General features: G+C 47.7%; 1 non-coding gene across 1 annotated transcript; it reads right to left on the bottom strand.

The window, feature by feature from the left end:
• Positions 1–3,164: 3,164 nt before the first annotated feature.
• TRNAS-GCU (transfer RNA serine (anticodon GCU)) lies at positions 3,165–3,240 on the bottom strand. The gene has a single exon. It is a non-coding gene; the product is annotated as a tRNA-Ser (tRNA).
• Positions 3,241–9,303: the final 6,063 nt, after the last annotated feature.

A 9,303-nucleotide genomic window follows, 5' to 3' on the forward strand; every position in this document is an offset into this window, starting at 1 on the left:
GTGACCATGGGATCACGTTGATGATCCCACACTCAAACTGGTGACTCTGTGCTCAAGCTGGTGATCCTGTGTTCAAGCCGTAAAATTACATTGAATTTTCAAATGTTAAACCAATCTTACAATTTTGGAATAAATATAACTTGGTTGGATGCATTAACCTTTGAATTTATTGCAAGGTTAAATTTGCTAACATCTATTTTTAGATTTTTTGCATATACATCTGTTCATGAGTTAGATTGGCCTGTAACTTTCCTTTCTTAAACTGCCTTTGTTATCAAGGTCATGACAGCCTTTTAAAATGTATTTAGTAGCCTGACCAGGCGGTGGACAGTGGATAGAATGTCAGACTAGGATGCAGAAGACCCAGGTTCGGGACCCCGAGGTCGCCAACTTGAGCTTGGGCTCATCTGGTTTGAGCAAAATTCCACCAGCTTGAGCCCAAGGTCGCTGGCTCCAGCAAGGAGCTACTCGGTCTGCTGGGGGCCTGCGGTCAAGGCACATATGAGAAAGCAATCAATGAACAACTAAGGTGTTGCAATGAAAAACTGATGATTGATGCTTCTCATCTCTCTCCGTTCCTGTCTGTCTGTCCCTGTCTGTCCCTTTCTCTGACTCACTCTCTGTCTCTGTAAAAAATAAATAAATAAATAAAAATAAAGAAAATGTATTGAGTAGGACACCCTGGATTTTTTTAAATTTATTGATTTTAGAGAGAAAGAGAGAGACAGAGACAGAAACACTGATCTGTTCCCGTGTGTGCCAGGAATCAAACCCACAACCTTGGTGTACCAGGATGATGCTCTAACCAACCGAGCTATCCAGCCAAGGCAGGATACCCTGTTTTTATGTTCTCTGGAAAAGTTGTAACATTGACACCATTTCCTCCTTGAGTGGTAGAACGTGGTGATGAGGGCATCTGGGCCTGCACTTTTCTTTGTGGAGTGTTTTCTTAATTGTGGACTTAACTTCCTTAACAGTCACAGGATTGTTAAGTTTCCTACTTCTGTGTCACTTTTAATAAGTTGTATTTTTATGGAAATTTGTTTATTTCACCTAAACTGTCAAGTTTTGGGCTAATACTCATTTTTTTTTCTGAGGCTGGAAACGGGGAGGCAGTCAGACAGACTCCCGCATGCGCCCGACCAGGATCCACCCGGCATGCCCACCAGGGGGCGATGCTCTGCCCATCTGGGGCATCGCTCTGTTGCAACCAGAGCCACTCTAGCGCCTGAGGCAGAGGCCATGGAGCCATCTTCAGCGCCCGGGCCAACTTTGCTCCAATGGAGCCTTGGCTGCAGGAGGGGAAGAGAGAGACAGAGAGGAAGGAGAGGGGGAAGGGTGGAGAAGCAGATGGGCACTTCTCCTGTGTGCCCTGGCCGGGAATCGAACCTGGGCCTTCCGCACGCCAGGCCGACGCTCTACCACTGAGCCAACCGGCCAGGGCCAGGCTAATGCTCTTTTCAATATCCTCTGGTAATTTTAATATCTGAAGAATCTCGAGTCATGTCTCCATTTATATTCTGCACGTGGCTTATTTGTGTCTTCCTTCTGTTTCTTGATTTGTCACACAAGACACTTACCAGTTGTGTTAGTCCTTTTAAAAAACTGACTTTTGGCCTGACCTGTGGTGGTGCAGTGGATAAAGCGTGGACCTGGAATGCTGAGGTCGCCGGTTCAAAACCCTGGGCTCGCCTGGTCAAGGCACATATGGGAGTTGATGCTTCCTGTTCTCTATCTCTCCCCCTCTCAATAATAAAAATGAATAAATAAATAAAAATCTAAAAAAAAAAAGTGAGCAAACTAAAAAAAACAAAAAAAAACAAAAAAAAACTGACTTTTTGTTGACCATCTCTGTTGTATATTTGTCTCCTATTTCATTATTTTCTGCTTTTAGTTTTATTATTCTCATTCTTTCACTTTCTTTGGGTTTATTTTGTTGGTTTTTTCCCCTAAGGATGCATGACTCATAATTTTTCAGTCTTTCTTCTTCTAATATACTCATATTAAGACTATAAATTTTGCCCTAAGTTTTACTTTACTCAGTAATTTATTTTAATTTTTATTGAATGATTAATTTTAGAGAAAGAGAGGAAGGGAAGGGAGAGAAAGAAACATCGATTCGTTGTTCCACTTATTCATGCCGTTGCTAGTTGATTCTTGTATGTGCACTGACCAGGGATCGAACCCGCCTTGGTATATCTGGATGACACTCTAACCAATTGAGCTACCTGGCCAGGGCCAAAACTTTGTTATTGTTGAGTTTTAAGAGTTCTTTGTTTATTTTGTTTAACAGTCCTTTATCAGGTGTGTCTTCCATTCTGTAGCTTCTTTTTTTTTTTTTTTATAAAAGAGAATTTTTATATTTTATTTATTTTTATTTATTTATTTTAGAGAGGAGAGAGAGAGAGACAGAGAAAGAGAGGAGAGAGAGACGGGGGGGAGGAGCTGGAAGCATCAACTCCCATATGTGCCTTGACCAGGCAAGCCCAGGGTTTCGAACCGGCGACCTCAGCATTTCCAGGTCGACGCTTTATCCACTGCGCCACCACAGGTCAGGCTGTAGCTTGTCTTCTAGTTCTCTGATATTACCTGTTGCAGACCAGAAGTTTTTCATGTTAGTAAAATCCAGGTTATCAATGATTTATTTCATAGAAGTATCTTTAGTGTTTTATTTAAAAGAGCATCACCATACTCAAGGTCATCTAGGTTTTCACTTATGTTAGCTTCTAGGAATTTTATAATTTTGCATTTTACATTTAAGTCTGTGATGATCCATTTTCAATTAATTTTTGAGAAGCATGTAAGATATGTATCTGGATTCTTTTTCTTTTTCTTTTTCATGTGAAGGTCCAGTTCCAGCACCTTTTTTTTTTTTTTTTTTTTTTTTTTGGTATTTTCTGAAGCTGGAAACAGGGAGGCAATCAGACAGACTCCCGCATGCACCCGACCGGGATCCACCCGGCATGCCCACCACTGGGCGATGCTCTGCCCATCTGGGGCATTGCTTTGTTGCAACCAGGGCCATTCTAGTGCCTGAGGCAGAGGACAAAGTCGCCCAGGCCAACTTTGCTCCAATGGAGCCTTGGCTGCAGGAAGGGAAGAGAGAGACAGAGAGGAAGAAGAGAGGGGGAGGGGTGGAGAAGCAGATGGGCGCCTCTCCTGTGTGCCCTGGCCGAGAATCGAACCCAGGACTCCTGCACAGCAGGCTGACGCTCTACCACTGAGCCAGCCAGCCAGGGCCCAGCACCATTTTTTTTAAATTGTTTTTATTTATTTATTCATTTTAGAGAGGAGAGAGAGATAGAGAGAGAAGGGGGAGAGGAGCAGGAAGTGTCAACTCCCATATGTGCCTTGACCCGGCAAGCCCAGGGTTTTGAACCGGCGACCTCAGCATTCCAGGTCGATGCTTGATCCACTGTGCCACCACAGGTCAGGCCCAGCACCATTTTTTGAAGAAATTGTTCTCTTGTATTGCTTTTACTCCTTCATCAAAGATCAGTTATCTAGGCCCTGGCCGGTTGGCTCAGTGGTAGAGCGTCGGCCTGGCGTGCGGAAGTCCCGGATTCGATTCCCAGCCAGGGCACATAGGAGAGGCGCCCATCTGCTTCTCCACCCCTCCCCCTCTCCTTCCTCTCTGTCTCTCTCTTCCCCTCCCGCATCCGAAGCTCCATTGGAGCAAAAGATGGCCTGGGTGCTGGGGATGGCTCCTTGGCCTCTGCCCCAGACGCTGGAGTGGCTCTGGTCGCTACAGAGTGACGCCTCAGAGGGGCAGAGCATCGCCCCCTGGTGGGCGTGCCGGGTGGATCCCAGTCGGGTGCATGCGGGAGTCTGACTGCCTCCCCGTTTCCAGCTTCAGAAAAATACAAAAAAAAAAAAAAAAAAAAAAAGATCAGTTATCTATACTGTGTCTGTGTGTGTTTATTTTGAGAATACATTAATTTAAAGTGGGGACAGTGAAACTAGGAAGGGCCTAGGACTGAAGCAGCAGGAGAGGTGGGCGGGGCCGCTTTGGCTCTCTAGAAACCTTATGGGAAAGAAGGGAGCCCAGGCGGGGCTGCTGTCAGCTCAGTGGGCAGTCAGAGAAAAGGGGGCCTTGGAGATAGGTTCAGGGGGTAGCCCGGGACGAGTTGCTGCTGCTCACTGCTCCCCTGGTTGCAGGTCTCATGGGGACCCTGAAAGCTTAGGAGATGCATGTCTGTGGGGAAAAAGAAGAGGAAGGAAAAGGCACTGGCATGCTCCTGGGAGGGAGAGCACTCTCTCTGGGTTCTCTATTCTGTTCCATTTGTCTACTTATCTGTTCTTTTGCCAAACCACACTGTGTTGATTACTGTAGCTTTATAGTAAGTCTTGAAGTTAGGTAGTGTCAGTCCTCCAACTTTGTACTTCTCTAGCAATATAGTATCAGCTAGTCTGGGTGTTTTGCCTGTCCACATGAACTTTAGAATCAGTTTGCCAATATCTATAACATAATTCTTACTGGGATTGCATTGAATCTATAGTTCAAGTTGGGGAGAACTGACACCTGGAAAATATCGAGCCTTTCTAACCATGAACATGGACTATCTCTCCATTTATTTCATTCTTCTATGATTTCTTTCATCAGAGTTTTATAGTTTTTTTTTTTATCTAGATCTTGTACATATTTTGATCTTGTACAGATTGCTATCTGAGTATTTTTCCTTTCTGGGTGCTAATGTAAATAGCATTGTGTTTTTAATGTCAAATTCCACTTGTTCATTGTTACTAAATAGGAAAGCAATTGACTTTTGTATATTAACCTTGTATCCTTCTACCTTGCTATAATCACTTATTAGTTCCAGGAGTTCTTTAGTTGATTCTCTCAGATTTTCTAGATAGATGGTCATCTGCAAACAAATACAATTTTATGTTTTCTTTCTTGATCTGTATATCTTTTATTTTATTTTCTTGCCTTATTCCATTAGCAGGGACTTTCAGTACAGTGTTATAAAGGAAAAGTGTGAGGAGACTTCCTTGCTTTGCTTTTGATCTTAGTGGAAAAGCTTCAATTTTTTCAGTATTAAGTAAGATGTTAGCTATAGTTTTTTGTTTGTTTTTTTAAGATAATCTTTATCAAGTTGAGGAAGTTCTTTTCTACTTGTAGTTAACTAAGAATTGTATGGGGTTTTTTTTTTGAATTGTGTTTTTTTTAAATCATGAATGAGTATTGGATTTTGTCAAATGCTTTTTCTGCATCTATTAATATGATGATGTGTTTTTTTCTTTTTCAGTCTACTGATATGGATTACATTAATTGATTTTTGAATGTTGAACCAGCTCTACATACCTGGATAAATCCCACTTGGGTGTGCTATATAAGTCTTTCTGTACATTATTGGATTCAATTTGCTAATATTTTGTTGAGGATTTTGTATCTCTGTTCATGAGAAATACTGGTCTGTAAATAATTTTCTTTTCTTTGTACTTTGCCAGTAATATAGCAATGTCTCTGTCAGCGATAGATACTTTCATCATCTCCACTTTTCAGAGAAGGAAGCTGAGGCGTGGAGGTTAAATAGGCTCCTCCTGGTCAGAAGCAGAGTTGAGGGTAGGAGGCAAGCCCAGGCCTTCTAACTGTTGCCCCTCTGATTTTACATTATTGGGTTACTTGTTTTCTGTCTGACCTTCTTAGACTATAGTTTTTTGAGAACAGAGGTCCTGTCATATTCACAACTGTGGCCCCTGGGCACAGTAGGTAGGTGGCTTTCTTTGTTGGATGGATGGATGGAAGGATGGATGGATATAGACTCTAGTTCTTCGAGAACAGGGCAGTTTCTTGTTTTCATCTATGGCGCTGGACCTGGAATTGGGCTGAGCTTTCTTTGGGGTGTATTTTGGGAGCCCATATCTAAAGTCCCAATGACACCCTGTCTTTGGGGCCCCCAAGGGAAGCATATCCAGAGGTACCAGGAGGTCTCAAAAGTGTGGCCCTTGGTTTGGTTTTGCCTTCCTGCTGCTGGGTGCTCTGGTGCTGGCTCCCTCTCACGCGTCCCCTGCAGAAGAAAGGGAGCTGGCCTGCTGCCCCCTTGGCACTACGTGCGCTCATTTCGAGTTCCTGTGGCCAGGCCCAGTAGGTGCCCAAGCCACCATCATTAATCGCACAGCCTGCTGCTGCCTGCCCACACGGCTGGCTTTGAGGGCTGGCCAGGGCCTCTGGTGGGAACTGCTCGCTGCCCTAATTGGGCCTCTCTCTTGGGAGGCGGCAGGCCTTGCTCCTCACTTGTCTTTACTCTGGCTGCTCCTTCGCCCTCTCAAGGAGGACAGCGTGTTTCCTGGTCTGGCCTGCTCTCTGGGCCAGAAGTTCACCCTTGTTCTACAGATGGAGAAATAGAAACCCTTGGGTAGACTGGGTCCCTGCCCAAGGTCACAACAAGGCCAAGCAAAGTTGCCAGGAGTAACCACCAGAAAGCCAAGTGACACAGCTCTGTTCCTTACTGTGCTGGCAACTGAAATGAGTTCCCACAGGAAAAAAGACCTCCCCTGCTCTCCTATGGCTTCCCAGGCCCTGCACCAGGCAAAAGACTCTGGCATTCATGTGTCCATGCAAGGATTGTCACATACCCCCAGAGACCCTACCAAACCCACAAAAAATCAGACAAGAGCATGGCCAAAAGCTAGGTTTCCCAGGACTGCTGTGACTTCTCTGCTCCGTGCCTCAGTTTACCTTTCCTGGAAAATGGGAAGAGTTTGCAGATGCATGATGGCAGGACCAGGAGAGGCCTCATCCGCGAGAGGCATGCAACATGCCTTTCGTGGGTCAGATCCGGAGGCCCTCAGGTCAGGGAAGAATGTAGTTACTGGCTGTTCCTGGTCCTCTAGTTGTGGCTTGAATCACCTCTAGAAAATCTCCAAAGAGCATGAGCCTCGTACAGGGGACTTCCTTCAGCAAGCCTGTTCTCCCCCTTTTCTTCCTTCTGCCGCCTTTCCCGCCTTCCTGTTAAACGGTCAATTTTATGTTGAGCTTCCCTGTCTCTCTCTCTCATTCCTGGCCTGACCTCGACTCTCCGAGCACTTAGAGCAAATTGGCCAGTCTCTTTTTCAGTTTGGTGGCCTTTTCAGGACCAAAAGACACCACAATGCTGTTCCTGAACCTTCTCTTCTCCCAGCTGAATGTCTCCAGTCCCTCTCGTGACAGCTTTCCTGGCCCCTCCGTGTCTTGGGCACTCTTCTTGGGACATCCTGGGTGGGGCCAGAGGGGTCTCCCTACTGTAGGTGTGACCCTAGAGGGGCCACTTGTCCCAGCCCATCTCTGCCAGCATTCACAGGGCCAGACCTGGAGTACAAATGTAGAGCCATGTCTGAAAGTTTGCAGCTGTTCTGGAATTGAACCTCTCCTTGACCTTCAGACCTTCCCGATGAGTTGGAAGGCTAAGCTTGCAGTTAGACTTCTCAGCTGCAGCGTGGTGCCCCAGAATGAGGTGGCGCTGGGAGAGCAGCCCTACGGCCTGGCCCCCTTCCCTCGTACCCCTGGCTGCACATTCCGCATGAGATACTTCAGGGTCGCGCATGGACACCTGGGTTCACATGTCTCAGCTTAATTCACAGCCTGTGGCCTTTGAGACACCCTCCCTAGAGCAGAGGGCCGGGGAAGCAGCTTGGGGCCGTTTGGGAGAGATATTCTGGGGGCCTAGAAGGGGAAAGTATGTGCTCTGAGCAGGCATGTCCCTGGCTCGGAGGACCCTCCTGCCTGGGTCTGAGAGCCTCACTGACTCTCCTTGGTCCCACGACCACGGTACTGCATCCCTCCCTCGCATCATCCTGAGCTTAGAGCCAGTTGTCCCCGATGTTTCCTGAGGGATGTAACTGCGCTGTTTAATGGAGCTTGGGGGCCCATGGGCGGGACTCAGCCTTTGTGAAAACCGAGTCTCTTGTTTCTAACCTGTGAAGTTCACTCTGACCCCCACCTCTGTCCTCCAGAGCCCAGGGGCGCTAACTATTCCTGTCTCTGCCATCTGTATGTTTGCTGAATGTGTCCTTCGGAAGTCATGTCTCAGCCCCAGAGCCTGGCTGTCACCTGGCGTCCATTCCGCTCTGGCTGGTCCCAGGGTGCAGGGTTGGCGGTTCTGACAGCCCACTGAGGAGGGAGGGGAGGAGGGAGGACGAAGAGCAGGACTGAGAGCCACGCTTTGTCCTCTGTGATGCTCCTGCTCGCGCCGCTGCCTCCTGGTGCGCTGGCTGACTTTCCGGACCCATTAGCAGAGCTTCAGGCTGTGGCAGGGCTCACACGGCCCCACCTCCCCTACGCAGCTCCGTGTAGCCTGGCCAGGGTCCAGCCACAGGCCGAGCTTCCCTGTCATTCCTTCTCCTCCTCGTTCTGTCATCTCCACCCTCCTGTCCACACAGCCTGGTCCCCATGCCCACCTCCAGCCCTGTGCCCATGATGGTGGTGGCCCATGATGACTTCTCTGGCATGTTTGCAGATAGGCGTGTGTAGGGAGCTCGGGCTTGATGGGGAAGCTTGGAAGGTTTCTGCTTCTCCCTTGGGTGAGTTAGGATATTCCTTCCCAGTAGGCTTCGATTCTGCAAGTTTTTTATTAATAAAAAAAGCTGCCTGGGCCCTGGCCGGCTGGCTCAGTGGTAGAGCGTCGGCCTGGCGTGAAGGAGTCCTGGGTTTGATTCCCAGCCAGGGCACACAGGAGAGGCGCCCATCTGCTTCTCCACCCCTCCCCCTCTCCTTCCTCTCTGTCTCTCTCTTCCCCTCCCGCAGCCAAGGCTCCATTGGAGCAAAGATGGCCCGGGTGCTGGGGATGGCTCTGTGGCCTCTGCCTCCTGTGCTAGGGTGGCTCTGGTCGCAACAGAGCCACTCCCCGGATGGGCAGAGCATCGCCCCCTGGTGGGCGTGCCGGGTGGATCCTGGTCGGGCACATGCGGGAGTCTGTCTGACTGCCTCCCTGTTTCCAGCTTTAGAAAAAAAAAAGCTGCCTGACCTGTGGTGGCGCAGTGGATAAAGCGTTGACCTGGAAACACTGAGGATGCCGGTTCAAAACCCTGGATTGTCTGGTCAAGGCACATATGGGAGTTGATGCTTCCTGCTACTCCCCCTTCTCTCTCTCTCTTTCTCTCTCTCTCTCTCTCCCCCCTCCTCTCTAAAATGAATAAATAAATAAATAATTAAAAAAAAAAAGCTGAGTGGCTCAGTGGATAAAGCCACGACTTGGAATGGTGAGGTTGCCTGTTCAAGGCCCTGGGTTTGCCTGGTCTAGACACATAGGAGAAGCTTTTACCCCCCTTCTCTCTCTCTCTCCTCTCTCTAAAAATCAATAAATAAAAACTTTAAAAAACAGC

Source organism: Saccopteryx bilineata, chromosome 10 (genome assembly GCF_036850765.1).
Source record: "Saccopteryx bilineata isolate mSacBil1 chromosome 10, mSacBil1_pri_phased_curated, whole genome shotgun sequence".
Taxonomy (NCBI): Eukaryota; Metazoa; Chordata; class Mammalia; order Chiroptera; family Emballonuridae; genus Saccopteryx; species Saccopteryx bilineata.